Genomic DNA, 23,037 nt, shown 5'->3' on the forward strand with positions numbered 1-23,037 from the left:
TTAGTCTTGAAAATAATGAAGCTAAATGAAAACTCCAAAAATGTACAAAGCAACAGAGCCTTTTAACAAAAAAGTCATCATTTATTTCATAAAATTCTCATACACAGCTCAACTGGCTGGTTTGTTTTTTTATTCTGACTCTGAGGAAGTAAATTAATCTTAGCAAATATACATAAAAAGTTAATTCCAATAATTTACTGCTTATAAAGAAGTATACAGAGTTATGGATGCATCTTCATGGTTACCTTAATGTGCCTTTTCCCTCTGAACTTAGGGGGGAAAAATTACTATGTAAAGATGGATTTATAATTAAGGAGAAAGTGGCTGTAACACACTGTGTAACTGCAATTATAAACTCATTTGCAGGTAAGAAATTATTATTGACACGATGAAGCTACCAAATAAAAAAAACCAAAACAAAACAAAAAAAACCCAAGCAAACAAACAAGGAAAAAAAAAACAAAATACCCCCACAACAAACAAAAAACCCACCAAACCTGTGAAGTACTTCACACAGTTTATATATTTTTTAATAAGTATCATGATATTTATCAGTTAGAAGCTGGGGCAGAGGCTCAGAATTCACTGGTGCTTACGGTGCCCCGGGGTTCATCACCAAGGCCAGTGACCGCCGGCTCTCTATATTTCCACGCTGCCAAATTTAAAACAAATTTAAAAGATTAAATAATGTTTTTTTTTTCCTTTTTTCTCCCAATGACTGTGTTGAGCAATGTTGGGAATTCTGATTTTTACAAGCAAGGAGCATTGACAGATCTGAAAATTAACCAGTTGTTAAATAACAGGAAGACAGAGGTGGGGATGAAAATGCTGGATTCCATGACACACTCTTCACCCTCCATTGCAAATATGAAAATCTGATATCCAGCAGCACTCTTGTCTTTTTGGGGAATACTGCTTTGCAGACACAAATCAGGCCTCCTTATGTGCAGCACCTACTCAGAAATCTGCCTCAGTATCAGCTTGGCAAATGCAAAGGAAGCCATAGGCAACTTTCTTGCCACTGAGAATACAGGAAAAACAAAGTCCCCACTCTTTTCCATAAAATTCTGCTAATGATAGGAATGTTTTGTTTCAGAAACCGAAACAAAAAATTGAATTACCCCTGAAGAGGTAGAAAGAAAGGTTACAGAGACTGTCCTTTCTGCTTAGCACATAAGAAACACACATTTATAACACAGATTAAATGACATGGCCTCCGAGTTGCTCTATGCAATGTACTTAATATGAGAATGGCAAAAACACCTAGCATGGATACTTTATCCTTATGAGAAGTTAGGTATTTTAGTAGTGGCCAAGAAAACTCCCCCCAAAAAAAGATAAATTCCATCTGATGCTGAGAACTATCAATTCCCACAAGGGTCACAAAGAATTCCCAGTTCTTATTACCCCTGAAGGTACAGAAGAAAAACTGAAGCAGTAAAACAAAAATCACAAGGAAATGTCCGGCCCTACATCACTGTCATGTAAACACCACTTGTCTTTAAGAGGCTGTGTACTTTTCCTAGTCCAACTGAGAACTTTGACAGTAGCTGTCACTTGAGTTTTTTCTTGCAGTAATTTATTAACTGTTTTTTAAGGAAAGATTAAATAAAAGATGGATAATTTAAAAAATATTTAAGGAATTGTTTTAATAATAACCTCTTTGAGATATTTGTGATACTGGATAAGTTTTGGCAGAAGACAGTTTACATAAATTTACATGAAGTAATTAGTAATATTAATGTGATTCATAATAAAGTACAAATAAAAATACAGTGGGCCTCATCCTACTTCTACTGACATTATACAGACTTTTGTCATGCTTTTCAAGGGCAACAATATCATAGACCCAAACCCTGGAACTAAACATTAAGATGAAGGTCAAGAAACATAAAAAAAAAATGTTTAAAGTATTAGATGAATAAAAAAAATATTTTTCAAACAGAATATGACATTTTGAATCCAACTGTGAATATTAAGAATTTAATATGAGGTGAAAAAATGTCTTCCTATCATCATTTATTTGGTGTACCACCTTCTTCCATCAAAACCACATTTGTAACTACAAAGTGTAAACAACTGAGTTTTGCATAAACTTTTATGTAAATCCATGGATAGAGTCTTAATGTGAATCCTGCTTTGAGACAAACATTTCCTAGACTTATAAGTCACCATTACCTATAAATAAGAAAGAATCATAGAATCATAGAATTGTCTGGGTTGGAGGGGACCTCAGAGATCATCAAGGCCAACCTTGATCCACTACCGCTGTAGTTACCAGACCATGGCACTGAGTGCCACATCCAGTCTCTTTTTAAATATCTCCAGGGACAGAGAATCCACTACTTCCCAGGGCAGCCCATTCTAATGCTTGATCACCCTCTCAGTAAAGAAATTCTTTCTAATGTCCAACCTAAACCTCCCCTGGCAGAGCTTAAGTCCATGCCCTCTTGTCTTACTGATGGCTGCCTGGGAGAAGAGACCAACCCCCACCTGGCTACAACCTCCTTTCAGGGAGTTGTAGAGAGTAATGAGGTCTCCCCTGAGCCACCTCTTCTCCAGGCTGAACAGCCCCAGCTCCCTCAGCCTCTCCTCATAGGATCTGTGCTCGAGTCCTTTCACCAGCCTGGTTGCCCTCCTTTGGACCTGCTCCAGGACCTCGATATCCTTCCTGAACTGAGGGGCCCAGAACTGGACACAGTACTCGAGGTGTGGCCTCACCAGGGCTGAGTACAGGGGCAGAATCCCTTCCCTGGACCTGCTGGCCACGCTGTTCCTGATACAGGCCAGGATGCCATTGGCCTTCTTGGCTTCTGAATGATTAAGAAAAAGTGTCTTGAAATACAAACATCTAGCAATGCAAATTCATCAGAGGAATTCTTCCTTCCAGAGGGAGAAGATACACAAAGTTGAGATACAGTGCTCTCAGAAATTTTAAGAATATCAGCATTGAAAATACACAGTCCACAAGCATCCTTGTTAACACTGGATGTCATTGTCTCTGAGGTTAAGTGTGGCTTAGGCAGGATTAACGGTTCAAAGAATCAGTCACTGTCAAACAAGGTTTTAAAACTAATGAGGAAAATACACAACTGACACTGAAGGGAGTTTTCAGAATGTCTGCATGCCTCTCCTCAGATTCTAGATAAACAGCTGCCTCCTAACAGATGGTGAGGCACACTGGAGAAAGTGGGATACAGTGCACCTGAGTGCAGAAAGTGGACTTAACTAATTTCTGAAGGCAATGATGATGGTGAAAGCACAAAGAAAGTCTTTGCTGCACTACTTGTGGCTCTTCCAAAGCAAGCATGTGTCCAGTGCCAGGACAATATGGAATATGAAAACTGCCTAAAGTGGGAGGATGGCACCCCAACAAGACTGTAACAATTTTGCCTAATATCTCATAATTAAAAACTCCACTACAAGCAAATTATGTTAGAAGAAAGCATGTTACATTAAAAGCTGTTGATTTGGAGACATTTTAGAAGTCCACAAACACCTTTTGTGTTCAAATTCACCTCCTCAATACACTGTTACTAAAAGAGACAAACAAGAAAATCAGGCAAGCAAGCAAAGCAACCTGCCAATGATTACACCAAGTGTAGAGCGAAGAAGTGATTTGCCTTTCTGGATTTTTCATGCCATTTTCTGAAGCAAACAAGAGGTACTGATGACATCTCAGAAATATAAATAACTAGATAAATGGAAATGTAAAATAAATAGCATTAACCTACAGATTGTAGACCTATAGTCTAAGCACTGCAGGCTATGGGCTATACACAGCAAGTGTAACTAGCAGATTTAGTTTTATACTCCTACACTGACAACTATTAGAGAATAATTATATCATATCTGAATGTGGTGAAGTGGCATGTGTTACTGATGGGTATATAATTCCAGATTTTGTGCAGAGCTGTTTATACAATCTACCATGACCAACATTGGAATTACTTAATGTCTACAGGTGAATATGCTAAGCACCTACTGATTCCTCTGTAGACTAAGGACACATTTTACCATCTGTTGTCACAAGTTAAGAGTTTTATTCTCTCTCTCTTCTTTGATCATTACCTGAAGTTATTTAACATCAAAGCCATCTTTTGAGCAAAATGAAAGAAATGAAGTACCCAGCATACTGAGTATATAGCATGTGTATTTTGGGAAGGAGTGTTCGTCTGCTTGAAGGTAGAAAGGCTCTAAAGAGGGATCCAGACAGGCTGGATTGATGGGCCCAGGCCAGTTGTATGAGGTTCAATAAGGCGAACTGAGTCCTGTGCTTGGGTCACAACAACCCCATGCAATGCTACAGGCTTGGGGAAGATTGGCTGAAACACTACACTGAAGAAAACACTGGGGGTGTTGATCAACAGCCTGCTGTGTGCCCAGGTGGCCAGGAAGGCCAAGAGCATCCTGACTTGTATCAGAAATAGTGTGGCCAACAGGACTACAGAAGTGATGGTGCCCCTGTACACAGCACTGGTGAGGCCACACTTTGAATCCTGTGCTCAGTTAGGCCCCTCTCTACAAGGGTACTAACTTGCTGAAGTGTGTCCAGAGTAAGGCAACTAAGCTGGCAAAGGTTTAGAGCACAAGTGTAATCAAGTGTATCTGAGGGAACTGGGGTTGTTTAGTCTAGAGAAAAAGGAAGCTGAGGATGGTCTTCTTACTCTCTACAACTACCTGAAAGTAGACTGAAACGAGATGGGTGTTGGTCTCTTCTCCCCAAATAACAAGTGATAAAGCAAGAGGAAATAGCCTCAACTTATGCAAGGGGAGGTTTACTTTGGATATTAGGTAAAATTTCTTCCCTGAAAGTGTTGTCAAGCACTGGAACACGCTGCTCAGGGGACTGGTTGGGATCGCCGTCCTTGAATATATTTAAAAGAGGTGTAGATGTGGTGCTTAGAGATATGGTTTGGTGGTGGATTTGGAAGTGCTAGATTAACAGCTGGACTTGATGATCTCAAAGGTCTTTTCCAACCAAAAAAATTCTATGATTCTATGGTTCTACTGTAACATAAAGAAGTACAGAAGTAGCTTTCTCAGTACAACAAGAAGAAAAGAGATAAAGTCTGGTCCAGGAGACATGTTATATTTGTACATAAGATCCTTTTCCTGTGTCTGATTCTGATGGCAACTTAAAAGGTCCTATGAAGCACATGAGCCATACTTTTAAAAAATTTATACGCAGCTTTAAAGCCTCATGAGCAAAGCTGCACATGTATTAAGGAGAGAGAGAGAGATAGGCAGGCAGTTACTGCATTTTTTATCCACTTATCTATCTATGAAAAGAGGAAATGCACACAGAAAGAAGCCCTACTTTCATTATCTGTCCACATGCTAAAAACTTTGATTCACCAGTGCTTTTTTTTCATACTCTGAACAAAAAAGAAATGGGGATATCCCCGTTCACAGACATGCCCTGTCACTCCAACAGCTGTCACTCAGAAGCTGCAATTTCTTAACTCTTGACCAAAACAAGTAGTTACATTCCCATTGATTCCTCTTTAAAATAGCAATTTATATGAAAATAGCCTGTGGCGAAGCCCATGGGATTCTTAAAATTCTCAGAACCAATAGATAAACTATATGTAACTTAATTACATGCAAAAGCATGATAGTATAGTACTGATTTAAAAAAAAACTGAATGTGGAAATGAAAGCATTGAGTTTGTATTGTTGTAAGTCATACTGCATATGTAAATGTACAAGCAGCAAATATATAAGCAATATTCTATTCAATATGTTTATAGTACAAAAAAAAAGATTTATAAAAACTAATGTTAAAATACTACTCTGGACTTGAAAATTACCATTATATATACTCAATTGCAATAATTTACATCACAAAGTTTTGCTGCAAATGAAACTTTTGATTTGTACAATAATGAAAAAGATTTTTTTGAAATGCAAATAATTGATCTGTTAGATACACTTGACAAAAAAGAAAAGTGTAAATAGTGCCTATGAACTGGTCTGTATTTACAATTTATTTAGAAGAAGATGGATCTCAAACTGAAAACAAATACACACTACTAGTTATTCATTGCCCTTTAATTATTTTGTCATTTCAAAGACAGACAAATCAAAAATTAAAAGAATATGTGATTGTTCACACACTAAGTATAGCTGTATAAGTGTAATCAGAAAGGGTACCTCTCCTCCAAGGATGGTATTTGTCTGTATGAATAACTGGAAAATACTTGAGAAAATTTAACATGGTCCTACTGACTGGGTTTTCTTTGCAAATAATTTGTGCACAGATTGTGTTTGCATGACAAGGTTTTGGTACCAGAAGTTACAGGGGAGGCTTCTGTGAGAAGCTGAGAGCAGCTGATAGAAGCTTCCCCCATGTCCAAGAGAGCCAATGTCAGACAGCTCTAAGATGGACCCCACACTGGCCAAGGCTGAGTTAATTAGTGACAGAGGTAGCACCTCTGTGAGAACACTTGAAAGAAGGAGGAAAAAAACCCAACAGAGAAACAACCCTACAGACACCCAGGTCAGTGAAGAAGGAGGAAGAGATGCTCCAGGCACCAGAGCAGAGACCCCCCTGGAGCTCATGATGAAGAACATGGTGAGGCAGGCTGTCCCCTTGCAGCCCATGGAGGAGCAGACATCCACTTGATGCCTATGGAGGACTCCACACCAGAGCTGATGGATATATGCCTGAAGGAGGCTGTAACCTTGTGCAAAGTCCATGCTGGAGCAGGATCCTGGTAAGACCTATGGATTGGCAATAAATTCATTTTCCCCCCAAGTCAAGTCTGATTTTGCCTGTGACAGTAATCTGTGAGTGACCTCCCTGCACTTATCTCAACCCCCAAGCCTTTTTTTACACTTTCTCTCCCCTATTCAGCTGAGGAGGGGCTTTGGTGGACACCCAGTGACCACATTAGAGCACTAAATTAATTGCAGATTGTGTTTATAGTAAAAATGTAACTACAGCTGCTACTTTCTTATGTTATGGCATAACATAAGAATGGCATTTTATAGTTTCAGACCATTTCTCTGGTGACATTAGCTCAGAAACACACTCGCCTTTCCTCCCCACATTTCACCAGTACTGCCAGGTAAGACAACAATAACTGGGAGCACTACCTAAAGCAGTGTCTCAAGTTCAAAGCTGGGGTACAACAGTTAGCCAGAGATGGACAAGACAACTGCTACAGAACAACCCAACAGAAAACATCTAATAGCAAATAAGCAGGAAAGCAAAATGTGTTTATAAACATATACAAAGCCTCTGATGGAGTATGGGAGACCTCAAATGGGTGATGAGTTATTTGTAGGGCAAGTTCCTACAACAGAATGACTTCTGATAGTATCAAAAGTAGAAAACTAAGGAGGGCTGATGTATCAGCTACAGGGTAATCTAGATATCAAAGAGCTGTACTGGCAGATCTGTAGAGCAAATTTAGAGCACTCTTTAATAATGACAGAATAATCTTCAGATTAACATACACAGACAGATGTAAAACTTCCCCCAAAGGTGCAAAAAAAATATCATTAATAAAGCTAGGGAAATTTAGAATTATCCAATACATTACATCATGCTTCACCCCTGTACTGATTAATTTGTATCAAAAGAGAAAGAAAAATGCTTGTGCAGCAGGTAGAACAGGTGCTGAAAAAAAAAATTTATGGATTAAGTTAGTGGAAAGTAAAACAAGCTTTAAGTTCTACTTAGATTCAATAACATCATAACAAACAGAGGTGCTAGGCTGTCAGAGAGTGTAAAAAAACCCACAGAAATACTCTTATTTATAAATGGAAGGAGGAAACTTCTACCCTTTCATCACATCTCTTAAATAATAAAGGAGCTACTCACATACACTCATCACAGAGTCCAAGATTTTCAGGTTTCTCAGCGGAAGAAAGTAATTGTTGATGAGTGACTGCACTGGCTGGAAAACCATCAAAATATAGGAGGAGATAATGTAATATTCTGTGTAGAGCCAGAGAATGCAATGGCCTTTACAATCAACACAGAAGAAGCAGAGTCAGGTAACACAATACCCTTTACTGTAAAATTGTTCAAGACTTAAGAGAGAAAGAAAAATACTTAGGATATTCAATTGATTCATGCAATATCCTGAGCCACAAGTGATAAACAGTTGCCATATGCCAAGAAGTCATCTATTGAAGACTAAAAAAAACCAGCATGAGAGGGGCATCTTCTTTCCCCTGGCTGGAAACGGTAGAAGGAACAGAAAAGGCAGGTAAAATCAAGAGCCAGTGCTGAGAAGAAATTGTAGATCACTTGTATCTTTCGTCAAGCAAAAGACACAAAGCAAAGTAAGGAGGCAAGCAAAAGGAAAATATGAAGGAAAAGAACAAGATGTCTGCGTGGTCACTGAGGCAAAATGGAAGATGTTTGAGGAAAAATGACAGAAAAGCAAACATAAATGGGTGTTAGACAAAACTAAACCAGATCTTATTAATATTCTTGTTGAGAAAGTCAATCAGATATGTGTATAAAAGGTGGAGTTTCAAATAAGATTATCGAAGTGAGCTCGTTTTCAAATAAGTATAGAAGTACTGGCAAGAAGGTCATAGGAATGTCAGTTGAACATTTTTCATGACTTGCAATATTTTTTAACTTTTACAACAAAGCATTAAGGTGATTCTCAACATTACTGCTGCTGTATTAGATGCTAATACTATCCAAAAAAGGCCTACATAATGTAACATTTGATCACTATGCCCAGTATGTCTCAGATCATCACCATAATTAAAGTAATGGTATCAGGCAGCTTTTTCTCTTCACCTCAGCAAGTTTGAAAAGCTTCTACTCACTGCCATGTTTCACTGTTCCTTTTTGGCTTTTGCTTTCATCCCTATTCTCATAGTTTACTGATTTGTGACAGATTTGCAAAATAGTTAATTTTTTTCAGAGTTTTCTCAGCATATTCTGCTTTGATCCACTTTTCATCCCACAAAAGAAATAATTTCTCATGTCAAAGATACTGGTTAAGACACAGAGGATGACGACCTGACCTACTTTTGTTATGAGCCCTGGACAGATATCTTTTGGGGGGGGTGTTTATTACAGGTACTGTGAAAGGTAATGGCAGGTTCCTCTCTTTGGGCTGAGTTACTACTAAAATCTCAATGTGAAAGAGTGACTGTTACAGGAGGAATATATTGAGAGCAGAAATGCACCTTAAAAGACTGACATACTGCAGATGGGCCCCCAGCCTCTCTGCAAGAGGCATCTCAGCAAGTGCAAAGGTGTCTGGGTGCACCTCAGCTTTCCAATAATAACTGTAAGAGACATGATGAAGTACTACAGACCTTTGTCTCCAATTCTCTAGCTTTAGACCTTGAGCATGATTATATTCATGGCTTCAAAAGACAACAAGTCAACCTCTGAGATCCAAATTCTCAAAAAATTTTAATTGCCTAAGAAATTTTGAGGATTTGAACTCGAATGTATTTTGCAAGTCCCCAAGAACATTTAGATTAAGAGCAAAATTCAATGCTGGTATTGAAAGTTTATAAAGAGGTCTGTTATGTATAACTAAAACCAAGATATATTTCCATCAGGTTTCATCTTGTTCCCATTCAAGTCAACAGAAAAAAAAAAATCCTACTTTTTGTAAATGGCATCAGCTTAACATCCAATAATTTACATAAGACACTTTGAACCCAATTACCTGAGGACTAAACTATAAATAAAAACAACTGTCAATAGTTTAGATTGACTCTCCTCTTGTTGCTATTCATTAGTATTGATATAGAGATCTATTACTGAAATGAGGATAAGTTAGGCCCTGCAACAACAGGCAGTTCAACATCATCAGATTAGATCCCAGATTTTTTTCAGTGTATTTTAAATAAACAGCATGAGTCTTAATCAAGTATTTACCTCAGCAACTCAAATGACTTCTCACATAACTTTTCCTAGGTGCTAATAATCCTAATTAAAAAATTCTGCAACCTTCAATCATTCAACTGCTCAGGACCTCCTGTTATACCAAACACAAGAGGGAAAAGCTCCCTACTTGCCATGATTAAGAAATATTACAAGCTAAGTGCAGATATTTTGGCTTGCTAGACAGACAGCAGTGTAAAAATATTTCTGAGTCACTGCAGCTATGAATCTTCACACATGAACTCAGCGACAGCCTAAACAGTTGTGACTGAAGAAGGTCAACAGGATTCCATAAGTGTTTCTGTTGGTTCAGGTGCTGGGAAAGATACAACCACATCAACAACCTACAGGTACTTATCCAAGCACTACTGTGCTACAAGAGAAAAAAAAAAGCACCAGGGGCTCAGGCTTGAATATGGTGAACATGAGACAGGCACAAAGAATGTCAGATGGAGATGGAAAGGCAGAAGTACTAAGGCAGAGGGAAGGAAAGATTAAGTTTATCATGGCATATGTTACCTATAAGGCAAAATTTCAGTATGCAATGCTTATTTACAACGCACAAAACACCCTTCGTTCACATTTGTGAACTTGTCAATACAAAAGTCATTAATGTTTTCTTTTTTAAAGACCTGATTTATAATTGCTGAAGTATATTTCCATTGTAGAAGCTTTTGTAACTATTTTAGGATGCACATTCATTTTAATTTAAAATAAACAAAATATGCTGCAATGTAAAAAGGTTGATAAAATAAGAGGATATAAATAAAAAACAAGCATGTATTTTCACCATGAAACAGCTGACAATTTTCAAATAGCTGAAAGGTTAGGGAAATGTAAAAATATGAATGGAAGTGAGAAAACATAATTCCATCTCCTTTACAGAGGCTTCTATTCAAACAAACAAAAAATTACATGAAAACATGAAAAAAATTGAATTAATGAACTTCAATAACTGTACTTAAACACAATACCTAGTCAGGAATAGGCTGCTACCATAAGGTAAGACAGGTTGCAGACCACAGTCCTCTCAGTAAAAGCAAATGTCAAAAGAAAATCTCTGATATTTGGTTGTGGGCTCCCACTTTTCACATAGGCATTTCCTAAATCCATGTTTGATGAGCTTCTCCAGCTATAAATTCTGTAATTCCCTCTGGAGCAGTGCAGAGTGTGCTTCATGAAAATGTCATCTGCCAGCGCTGCAATTACTCACACTCCAGCAATCATGTGCACAATGCAGAATGGGTCGAATTCAGGTGAGAACGAGAACCAGCAATCAAGCCTCTGGAATTGAGAACAAAGCCATTTTCTTTCATTTGCCATCAACACAACCATCAAGGCCTTAATTACAAGGCAAGTGTCAAGCCCGGCTGCTGAAAGGCTTATTATTATACAGCTCAGCTTCAAATCAGTTTTGTATTGATGAACTGCAAAAATAAGGAAGCCAGCTTAGCCCCACAAGAAAAGAAACAGGGACTAACTGATTAGGTGATTGGCAGGAAAAAAATAGGGACATTTAAAAATACATTTTCAACAGTAAAGTAATTAATAAACAGCACACCTGAAACCTTTTTATAAATGTATTTGCTATCTTAACAGCAATTCTGGGTGGTCTGACAATTCAAAGGACGCTTTCTTTACCTGAGATCATTGTAGTATCAATGAAGGACACTGCAAATAGACTCTCTTTTAGGTCATGCATCCTATTTTTCAGATAGTAATGCACGTCTGTGAGTGTTCTCATTGCCCCCTTGTATCTAATCACATGTCTGTTCCTTGAACATAGAGATATTAAGTAAATTGCCCATGTATTCACAAGCCCTTGTCCAATAATTATTACTTGCATTAGATTAGTTGTCTTCATACTGAACAGCAGATGAGAAATCATTATTTAGTAAGCAATGGGATTTATTTATGATAAACAGAATAATTTGTAACATCAACTGAATTATCAATAAATACCACACTAAAACTAAAAGCAAAATGGCCTCTCTTTTACCATTTCCTGTATAAGACTTGCAAGCATGACAAATAATGAATGACCTATTAGAACAAGGGCTGACTTTGGAACTGGCTGTTGAAATTAGTTATCCTAAGTGTTAACTCTTGTTTTGTCCTTTGGTTACTTAAAACCATACTCTGATTTAGCATCCACATGTCTTGTATGACTAGAGAAATCTGTGCTTAGCTTACTGGTCTGCCTTTGTGATATGTAAGATGAATAGACAAATGTATAGCAGATAGGAAGCCATTTACATCAATGAATATTTTACCATCAATTTTATGGATGTTACCTAAAAAAAATGACAGTCCGTAGCTCTTTCTTTACCCATTGCTGCACCCAGTAGATATACAACAGAAATATACTTTTCATCTTGCAACACATCACATCCTGAAAATTTCAATAGCTTCATGGAGATTTTAAAGAATCTGAAATCAGTGGTGTGAGGAAATAAACATTAACACAAAAAAGAGGAGGGAGGGGGGACATGAACCAATAGTCCTATCTCTGCTTTGTCATTCACTGTAATGGCTAATAAATGGCTAATGGATTTATTTTCCATGGGATTTATAGATAGTATATACAAAATATACAGAAATAAAATACACAAAAGTTAGGAAAAAACAGAAATATCTGCTGAAGAATATCCAATACATTGTACTGGGGAAATTTTTTTTTTTTTTAAATCCAGACTAAAAGCGGATCAAGATTTTTGTTTTTTAAGAGGGAAAAAAAGTAGTTTGGCTTTCAGGCCACGTATTTGAAACATATTCAGATAATTTCAGTGGAGGTCAGGCAATTTTGCTATATCAGTTTCTACTTGTAAATTTTGACATGTATTTATTTTTTTAACTTTTTTCTTTTCAGTTTCTCTTGATGTCTCCCCTTATTTCAGAGCTCTTCCTGTTTAGCCTCAAGAAGCAGGACCAGTGTTTTCTTCAGAAGACTTTTGCTCTGTATATATGTTGAGGGAATTACATGAGACAACTGTTTTCTTCAAGGTTATTAATAAATTTATTTATATTTCATGCAATTTTGGGCATGATTTATATATTTACAGTGAAGTATGTGCCTAAGAACCTTGTAGGATAGACAGAACAAGTGCAAGACCCTAACCTTCTGAACTCTGGCAATACAATTCCACTTATTCCTGACATCCAACATGCAAAAGATTCTTTCAGGTAACATATATCTAAACACTGCCTGACAAAATTAAATTGACACCATCTGAAAGTAAACAGAAGTACTTCTTCAGCTACACGATATAGTGGAAGAACAACAAATAAAACCAACAAGACAAATCTTATTTTACAAAAAGCACTTCTCATATGAATCCACATATTTTTAAACTTAGAAATAACAAATCATACTTGGGGTGGGAAGGGAAAGGGAAATCTTTTCTATGTAATTTGAGTATACCACCTACAAAAACCAAATGGAATACTGCTTGCCCACATGAGAATTGCCACTATAGCAGGAAAATAATGTTTACATTGAAAAGGACTGCTGCTGTTCTAAAAATATTTTTTTAAAGTGTTGTTTATAATTACTGCAATAGTGTATTCCTAGTTAAGACTGCACCAACAACCATTTGTCAGGGAGCAGGAAATCATTTTGATTACAGAGGAACTTCAATCCAACACCTCTCATGAGCAAATGGTTGCACAGACTTGAGTTTTATCATGTATAATGTACCTGAGTAAAAAAAAAACCTTTTTAAAAAAAAGAATGCACCCGGGTTGAGGCAATCCTTGGTATCAATGCAGGTTAGGGGATGAAGGGATTGAATGGAAAAATACTTGAGTATTCCAGTGGATGAAAAGATGGACCAACAGCATGCTTGCAGCCCATAAGGCCAACCATATTCTGGGTTGCATCAGAAGAAGTGTGGCCAGCAGGTCAACCAAGGTGATCCTGCCCCTCTACTATACTCGTGGGATCCTACCTGGAGAACTGCATCCACCTCGGAAGTCCTCCCCACAAAGAAGAACTGCTGCAGAGAGAGGGAAGACACAAAAATGAACAAAGGGATGGAACACTTCTCCTTATAAAGAAAAGCTGAGAGTTGTTGTTCAGCCTGGAGAAGGCTCTGGGGCTACCTGCTAGTAGCCTTTCAATACTTAAAGGAGTCCAAAAAGAAAGATGCAGACATTTTTAGCAGGACCTGTAGTGACAGAAAAAGGGGTCCTGGATGTAAACTGAAATTTAGACTAGAGAGGTACATTGAGATTTAGACCAGATATAAGGAAGAAAATTTTAACTATGAGTAAAGTGAAGCACTGAAACAGGTTGACCAGGGAGGTGGTAGAAGCCCCATCCTTGGAACCGTTCAAGGTGAGATTAGACTGAGCTCTGAGAAAGCTGATCTGGTTGAAGACGTCCCTGCTCACTGCAAGGGGCTTAAACAAGATGACCTTTAACAGCCTCTTCAAATCCAAATCATTCTATGATACTAAGATGGACTCAAGATGAGAGAAAATGGACACACTTATAAATGTCTTACTTTCAATTTTTAAAGGCTTATGATTTTTATATGTGGCTTGTGACTCTGAGTGCCTCGGTTTTGTTTATTCAACCAAAGTTTTTATTGAATTTCTGAGGTGCCTATAGGCTGCTACCATTTAAAAGACTGACACTTTTATGGTTTCTTATGGTGGATACCAAAGGTTACCCATCACTTTGGATAGACTTGGTGATTCTATACTCTCTAGTCATTAGAAACAAATGTACAGTGAAGATTAATCTAAACAGCATCTTTTGGAGAAGATCCTCATGCCCATCTCTTAGTGAATGGCATGACAGAGATGGGGAGATACTATCATTTCAGAGTTTTAAAGTATTCAGCAGATCACCGAGATACTCAGTTTTCTAAATTATCCACCAGACTAATTCAGTCAATTTTCCTTCACAATTTTTTATAAGAATTTTGTGGCCCAACTACAACTTCACATGGTAGAGGTCAAAAGGAGTTCTTATTCCACAGGTCATAATTTCAGTGTGTAATTTCATGAACCAGAAAGATGTATATCAGATAGGGGGTTTTATATAAGTTTTAAACTGGTTGAGGTTATTTTTCCCCATTTTTTCTGGACCAGTTTCTTTTTCAAAGTAGCTGATGAAGCTTACCATCTACCTCAGTACATACAAGACTTGGATTTCTCTGTAAAAATCCTGAAATATAAACCAAATACTGCAACTTTTTTTCTGGTCTCACTATTAAATACTGAAAATTAAGGATGGAGCACCCATCAAATCTTAAAATAAGGCAACATTACTGGTTGCTCTTTGATTGGAGCACCACAACACAGTGCATAGTAACTTGACATACTTAGTTATTTTAAACCTGATATTAATAAGAATAACTGCACGGCAGAATAAGAAGGGAACAGTGCAGTAGCTTCTGAGAGGGTGGTAGTAGATGAACTACAATAGGTTCAGTAAGACTAAGTAAAACTAATGTCCCAGAGGACAAAGATTGATGTTAATATAACTAAGTAAGCTCTTCTCTTTCATCTCACACCATCTTTCTTTTCATACTTGCTACAGCTAGATGACAGCAAAAAAAAAATTAAAAACCTGCAAAGGCTGAAAAACTCCTCAAAGATCATTATTTGTACCCAGTCGACGTGGAAGATAGGGAAAACTGAATGCTCTGCCATAAGTTTGGACATAAAGTAAGCATTTTCCTTCGTGTTGTCTGAAATCAATATTGGCTAATTTCTCCAGCTGTTCGCATCTATTACTTCATTGGTTACTACCATTTCTTGTGTTGCATATATCTATCTTTCTTCTTTATTAAATCATTCCCTTGAGTCAGAGATCTGCATGAGCAGACCTGCAGAGAAAAAAAGCATATGATTTCTCATGAAGTACAACTACAGCTTTACTCTTACGTATACTGTTGAACAACAGAACATAGGCATGTGTCAGGCATGTTTCCAAAAGAAATATCTTTCTGAAAGGAATGTCTTTCTCAGACTTCCAGTTTCTATTATTTGGAGTAGAATCTCTATTATGAATACACATACATTTTCACCTTTGTCCATCTGGAAAAATGACAACTTCTATTGTCATTGCTGCTTTTCAGGAATACCCATCCTGGTATCTGTTTTTTCTATAGAAAGTGAGACTTTCCTAAGTGTAAAGTATTTTCAATGTAAACTACTTCTTATCAACAGAGTCCATCCTTATTAATGTTCAATCTTTTATTCTTCACTCTTTACAAAGTACAAAAATATCTGTGTAGAAAACAGTTAATATTTGGGCTTAACATCATTACAATTATGGCATTATTTCTCGAATAGGAAAATTCCACACTCTGTATCTAAAATAGTCAAATTTGGGATAAATCTGATGGACTGAGCAATTTCTGAGCCTCTCATCTCTGAAAGATTCCTTTTCCTTGATAATTCTTGTTGTTTGATATCTGGCTCTGTCAAGTTGCACTGTTCCAGAACAGTGGCATTTTTGACAGAATGTGACTGGAAGACAGAAACAACATAAATCAAATTGCACATCAGCTGTAAACTCTGCAACTGGGAGCACAAGTGGACTCTCAGAGAGTAGGAAGCAATGGGACACTAGGCAGTAAGCTTAGAGTAGGCCTCACCAGAAAGATGCTACTCTCTTTGTACAGTGTGGTCTTTCAAGTATTCATACCACAAACCCCAAAGCCAGAAAATGTTGGTAAACCATTACTAGAACTCGCACAATTGGTCTAATCTATATCCAAAAAGAAATGGCAAAAAGGCAAACATTCTCTAATCAGCAGGAAGCAGAGAAACACGTTTTCTTTACTCATAGAACAAAACTTTGTGAAAACAGAAGACAAGTAGATTGTTTTGATTAAAAGGAAGCAAGTGCCTCCAGTGTATAGGAATCATAAGTACTTCTGTCTGCACAGAGGAATTCTCCCTTTGATTTTATTAAGGTAGATTTAACTTTGTTATCCTTCACAAAGTTGCTGAATTCTTGCTAGCAGAACTGGCAGAATAATGAGAAAGTTTCCCATACAGTACTGCTCAGCAGGTTTCCTGCAGACAATCTCATGGCTCTTGACAGGTGAGGTGCCACCAAACATCACAACATTGCTGCAGAAAGTCTTGCTGGTATAGGAGTCTGCTATGTTATGGAGAGCAAAGACATGAACTACTGGACTATCTACTTCTATGGAATAACTTGCTAGCTGAGGCAGGTTTAGCCTTTTACCAATTCTAAGCAAGTATTTTCATATGACAAATAGTTTGATTTGGGGTTTTTTTGACAAGGTCAACAGCCAATAATTTTTCTGTCATAAAATTTAGATGAAGTTTCTAGAAAAGTTCTGCTTGTGAGTTATCTTAGTGGCAGTTTGCACCTATACAAAAATGAGATACAAGCATTCTTTTAGATAGTTGGTATTTGTCCAAGAGGCATTCTGGAGATACTGATAGAGAAGGATAAATCTAAAAATAAAAAAATAAATACATACATACATAAAACAAGGAATATTGAAGCACTTGTGAACTCTCTGGAATCAGAGCAGTGAATGTCATCAGAGCTAGGAATATCATGTCTGCACCAAACATCTTTGAGTTACCACAGTCACAGAAAAAACTGTAGACAAAAAAATGTTTGTTCATTACTCCTTCTGAAGCCTAATTTAATAACCCCATCAATTAAGGGTTCCTCTATCTCAATCAGAAGTAATAACTTGGTACTTCTTTACCTACTGTGATATGACATCTCTCGACACACTACTAACCTAGGATGGGATTACCTGCTGAGAATGATGTGTCAGAGTCATCTTTGATGTTGTAATATCACTCCCTACAGTAGGAACTTTAAGAGGTGAAACCTCTGGGAACAGTCTGAAAACCAGTGTGGCTCCCTGCAGAGCAGAAAGGAGCTCTGTGGGTTTTTTTTTGTTGTTTTGGTTTGGTTTGGTTTTTGTTGTTGTTGTTGTTGGTTTTGTTTTTTTTTAATTATAAGACAGACACAGGTTGTCCATCTTTATGGAATGCTTTAATCTCAGTATTTCCCATAATACTATTGCTTTTTACAAACTCATTTTTTTTATAACAGCAGAAAATCACAGAGTCATTCAGGCTGAAAGGAAATTCCATAGGTCTCTGGTCCAGCCTGCTCTAGGCAGGGTCAATACCTAATCCAGACCAGGTTTTTTGTTCAGCTGAGTCTCAAAAATCTTCAAGAATGGACATCTACAGCTTCTCTGGTACAGTTCAAATGGACCAGTTTCAGTTTCCTCCTCTCATTCTTCTAATATTCCTATACATAAAGCTGAGACATGAATCAGATTCACCAGACTGTGTTCAAGATTTGGGCTGTCCACTCAAAAACATTTCAAGTTTATGGGTGTTTTTTTTTTTTGTATCTAGAAAATTACTGGAACAATTATTTACCCATGAGAATCAAGATTTTATAATAAGAGACAACATAGCTGTGATACACACAACTGCCACAATATATTACCTGTGCTGGGATATTTTGTGGAACACAAGTAACTGGAACTTCTTGAACCAGTTAACCCAAAAATTTTGAGTGAGGGAATGAAGTAACTTAGTTTATTCCAGTTTTATTGAACTTTTTGTTTACTTCTGACTTGATTTAATAGAAGGAAAGCATACACTAACATTGGAAAAACACTGAACTGGCTCTAATTATCTTTTTTTATTAGAATTTCAAAAGGTCTCTTGACAGGGTTTACTGCGTGCAATATCAAAACTGATTATATGTATCATATTATATATATAGCCATGGAATAATTTGTTCAGAAATGAAAAAAGGATCAGCTCATTAGTCTGATTCAGCTTCTTTTACAGTCAATTAAAAGGTATCATGAAAGATGACTCAGAAACTATAGCAGATCAAACATTTCAGACACTAATGTAAGAGAAATTCTTATCCCAGACAACTAACTGATGAAGTCCACACAGCAGAGCCAGGATTTCACCCAAAATACTGGTTTCCAGACTGTTTTTTTAATTGTATGCTAAATAAATGTAACTACATCAGCGCACTAACGCCACCTCAATTTCTATCAAATGTTTTAGCATATTTTAATGTTTTGGGGGGTTTATCTTTCACTTGACATTCCCTGCATGTGTAAACCTCAGACAGGTTTATCTTTTCAGCTGTTATTAGTAAATGTATAAAAATCAACTTGTATGAAAATGAAGATCAGTTTCTGAGGAGCAGACGTACACATTCTGGAAAGTTTCTTATACTCCCATTTTGGCCATTACATCTACTGTCCAGAGTGCACTTTAGAACAGGGATTTGGGGCTGGAGAGGATTACAGCAACAGGTGGTCTGCATTTAAAGGCTTTTCTAAGCATTCTGATTTTGAGCATCTCAAGTAATTTCTGAAAGCATTCTGAAATTCTGTGTTCTTCTCTGACTATTGAGGGGTCAACAAAAATAATCTTATCTCATTCTCATTGGGAAAAAAACTTACAAAGCCAAACTTAGAGAAAAAAAAAATCAAAATGGATTAATCAAAATTTAAAAATAAGACCTTACGTTTGAAGAAACATCTCTCCACACAGTAATGTGTGACTACAGGTAGTAAATTCTCATGCCTAAATTACAGGCTTTCTTGTCCAAATGGTATGTGCAAATTTTAGGGTTAAACAGGATCTGAATGATTTATATGTAGTTATATGTTAGTCCCCTGCTCAGGGTTAAACTTCATCCATCTGTGGAACTCCCACACAGTCAAAATAGTGCCACTGACTACTCACAAAGAAACATGCTCAATTATAAGCAAAGTCCATCCAATGCAGCTCTTATCTGCATCTGTGGTTGACCATACTCGTAAAGGGTAAGAACCAGGCATCTTTGCCTGGACTGCAGATTATGGTGACTTCTGAGGAAGCCAAACCAGAAACCACATGGCAAGACTTCTTCTAAGACTAGACACTGGCTTGGTTTGCTCTTGATTGATTCTAGGGCTGATGTATTGTGTTGAAAACAAAAAACAAACAAAGGAAACATATGAAGAAAGCTATTCTCAACAATATGTCTTTTTTTTTTACCTCCAAGCAAACAAAAGTAAGTCTAATACTTTCTGTTTTCTCTGTTAAAGTGTATGTTCAATTGCAGGCCAGCCAGTCAAGGGGACATCTGAAGACTTCAGTATGTCATATGAATGCTTGATCACTGTTTTTCTAATCATTTCAAGTCCAAAAAAAAAAAAACAGGACTCTCATTGTTAAAACAGTGAGAGGGGGTAAAAAAATCTCTTTTCTAGTGATTTTTCCAAAGGCTAAAAGTGTCCTAGCCATAACAGCATTAGAGCATCATGATAGAAGTATATCAGTAAACAAGGGTAGCTTTTACTTGTGATATATTGGGAATCACTAGCCAGACGAAGTAAATACAAGGAGTATTTTTTCATTTATTTAATTATCATAAATCCACAGGGTAGAGAAAGTAAATTTTGTTCCCAGACTGAACATGTTACAGAGAAGAACAAATGGATATTAAGCAGGTAGCTCCCTGCAAACAGCAAGCATGTATAATTTAAATGTGTGCATTTAAATAAAGCGAAGTTTCAAGTCTGCTTTTGACATGTTTTTGCTCTTTAGTAACTGGCAGGTAGAACTTGGCTTGAAAACAGTCATGACAATTTATTTTCAATTACTATTAACCTCAGCAAATCTGTTTTCCTTTGTGTCCATCCTCAGCAGCCTGGTGAAAACTCCCACTCCAGCATGGCACACAGGCCATCCTGGAGCCCAGATGTCAAGCTGCTGAAAATGCTCGTTCAGCAGCAGCATCAGCCCCTTGGTGGGCTTCACAGGCAGTGAAGCTGACAGCTCTGAAGTTGCCTGTGGGTCTGTCATGTAGTTAGGCTGCTAGCTGAGCTGACTTATTCTACTCACTGCCATTTTTCTTTGACTTACCTTTGATCCTGAGATATTTGCATATCATTATGTGCTTGAGAAAAAGTTCCTCTGTAAATCTCTTAAGACCCTTCTGTGTGCATTCTTAAAGTAAGAGGTGGTACTGCCTGAACACAGAGTCCTGATCTGCATTACTTGTGATGTTTTCATGAGATAACCTCTCTCACCACTTACAGAACACATCCTGTGGTTAATACAAATTGTTATGGGTTGTGCTGAGAAATCACACAAGGTCTATAACAGCCCTATAAATGACACAGGACTTAACTGTACATACCTTTCAAGCCACACATTAATGTATTCACATGCTTGTATCTTAAGGAGGCTGATTTTACTTCTACTTTCTACCCTTATTACCATACCCATTAGCAAGATCTACAGCACAGTTGAATCCTAAGCAAGCAGAGAGCTGCACTCTACAAGGCTGGAAGGAGGGGACAGAAGCAAATAAGAGAAAGGATGCAAGCTCGCCAGCAAAGCAGGAACTGGGGGAAAAATAGGAGAGACTAAATGATGATGAATGAAGTTCAAGGAGCATTATTGACAAGCTCAGGTCTTAAGAATTCATCTAGCCTCTGCAAACCATTCATTCCTAGGCAGGGGGGCAGTTTCTTTTACCTTTAAGAAAAATGTGTATTGTTGTTTCTCAGCTCCTGGAATTTACTTGTCCCTAAGCATCTCCTATTGTAATGCATTTTGTCATAATAAAAAAATTACCCTCTTTTTCTTCCATAAATATATCAATTAATAGTTTCTAAATGTTACCAGGCACTGATAAATAAATATTATAGTATATATTAAAATAATACTAATTGCTACTGTGTGGTTCCCTTTCATTTTTTAATGCCAGAAGATGCAACATACCAATTCACTCAGAAAATCAAATTTAATTCTTGTGAAATCTGGAATTAATTATTCCTAAAAAACAAAGATGTTTTTTTTTTAATTCTTTTCGCAAACAAAATATTATAGACTCCATAACAAATTCTAGAATATGCAAACTTTTCCAGAATCTTCTACTCAGCATTACCAAAGTTAGCCTCAGGACAAACCTAACAGAACTGCAAACAAATTAACTCTAGCTAAGGCGGTCTGATAACTAATCACAAGCTACAAAGTGTCTTCTTTTTTTATTACTCTAAAGTAAGAAGCTAAAGTGATTCAAAATAAATCCCAATTAAAATCAATTTTCAAAATAAATCCCAATTAGTGTGTAAATACAGAGATTTCTATTGGAAGACAGAATAGAAACCAGAAATTGTGGCATTCACCTTTCACAAGCTGCCAAACTCTCGATTCAACAACTACTCCAGCACTTCTGGATGCTCTGCTCCAGATGTTCTACCACAAGTCTGAGCCAAAGGAAAGCAGAAGCCTGTTATTCCTGCAGCCTTTAAGAGGGGTCTGGTTGGGATGTTGGAAGGCAGTGGGACATGGATAAAAGTGATTGACTTGCTTCCTTGTATGAACTACATACTAATTGTCCAGAATGAAAAATTTGGGTCAAATCATTGGAGAGACTTTTAAGTTTATAATGATTGAGAAGCCATTTTATGGAATGCCCCACCTGCTTAGATTTCTGGTTCTAATATATTTATGTTAACAACTGCTGGCAACTACCAATATCAACTGGCAATATCAATTTGGGATTGCTTTAACTGCACATTTTAAGGTACAGCTGAAATTTTTCAAATGCTGAAGCTGAAACTTCTGTGACTGACAATTTTATGCACAGTTTTAAGTATTTGTTAGGGAAAAAAAAACACATATGAAGTTCAGCAATCTGTAATCCTTACTTTTTTTCCTCAAGTAAACCACAGACAAAAGGATTGGTACCTCTACATAGCACTGAAGCTGAAAAAAATAGTTAAAAAAAACAAACAACCATTCATGATCTTTAAATTACACATAATTTATTATACAAAATTTTACTGTAAAATATGGACCTTTTGCAAAACAGACTAAAAGGCTCATTTTTTTATACAATAGCTGAAATTCTACAGCTCTTAATACATGTTAAATATCAAAGGTAATTTTCAGAAGGGACATTTCATTTTATAATCCAACTCTTTTAAGCCCAGAAAAAGTAATTTCAGGCCTTAATACTGGATCTCTTAGCTTCCACATCAGATTCAACTTATTATTGCATTTCTGTTTGATTAAAATGAACCGTGCTTTGTGTTGCCTTCATGAGCTTTTTTTGGTTTTATGACTGACAGGTATAAATAAATTAATGTAATCTGATCAATTTA

At 37.0% G+C, this 23,037-nt stretch overlaps 1 protein-coding gene across 1 annotated transcript in view; it reads right to left on the reverse strand.

Moving 5' to 3' along the window:
* The window catches only part of MYT1L (myelin transcription factor 1 like), a 297,370-nt gene that overhangs the window by 211,090 nt on the left and 63,243 nt on the right, over positions 1–23,037 (reverse strand).

This window comes from Calypte anna, chromosome 3 (genome assembly GCF_003957555.1).
Source record: "Calypte anna isolate BGI_N300 chromosome 3, bCalAnn1_v1.p, whole genome shotgun sequence".
Lineage (NCBI taxonomy): Eukaryota > Metazoa > Chordata > Aves > Apodiformes > Trochilidae > Calypte > Calypte anna.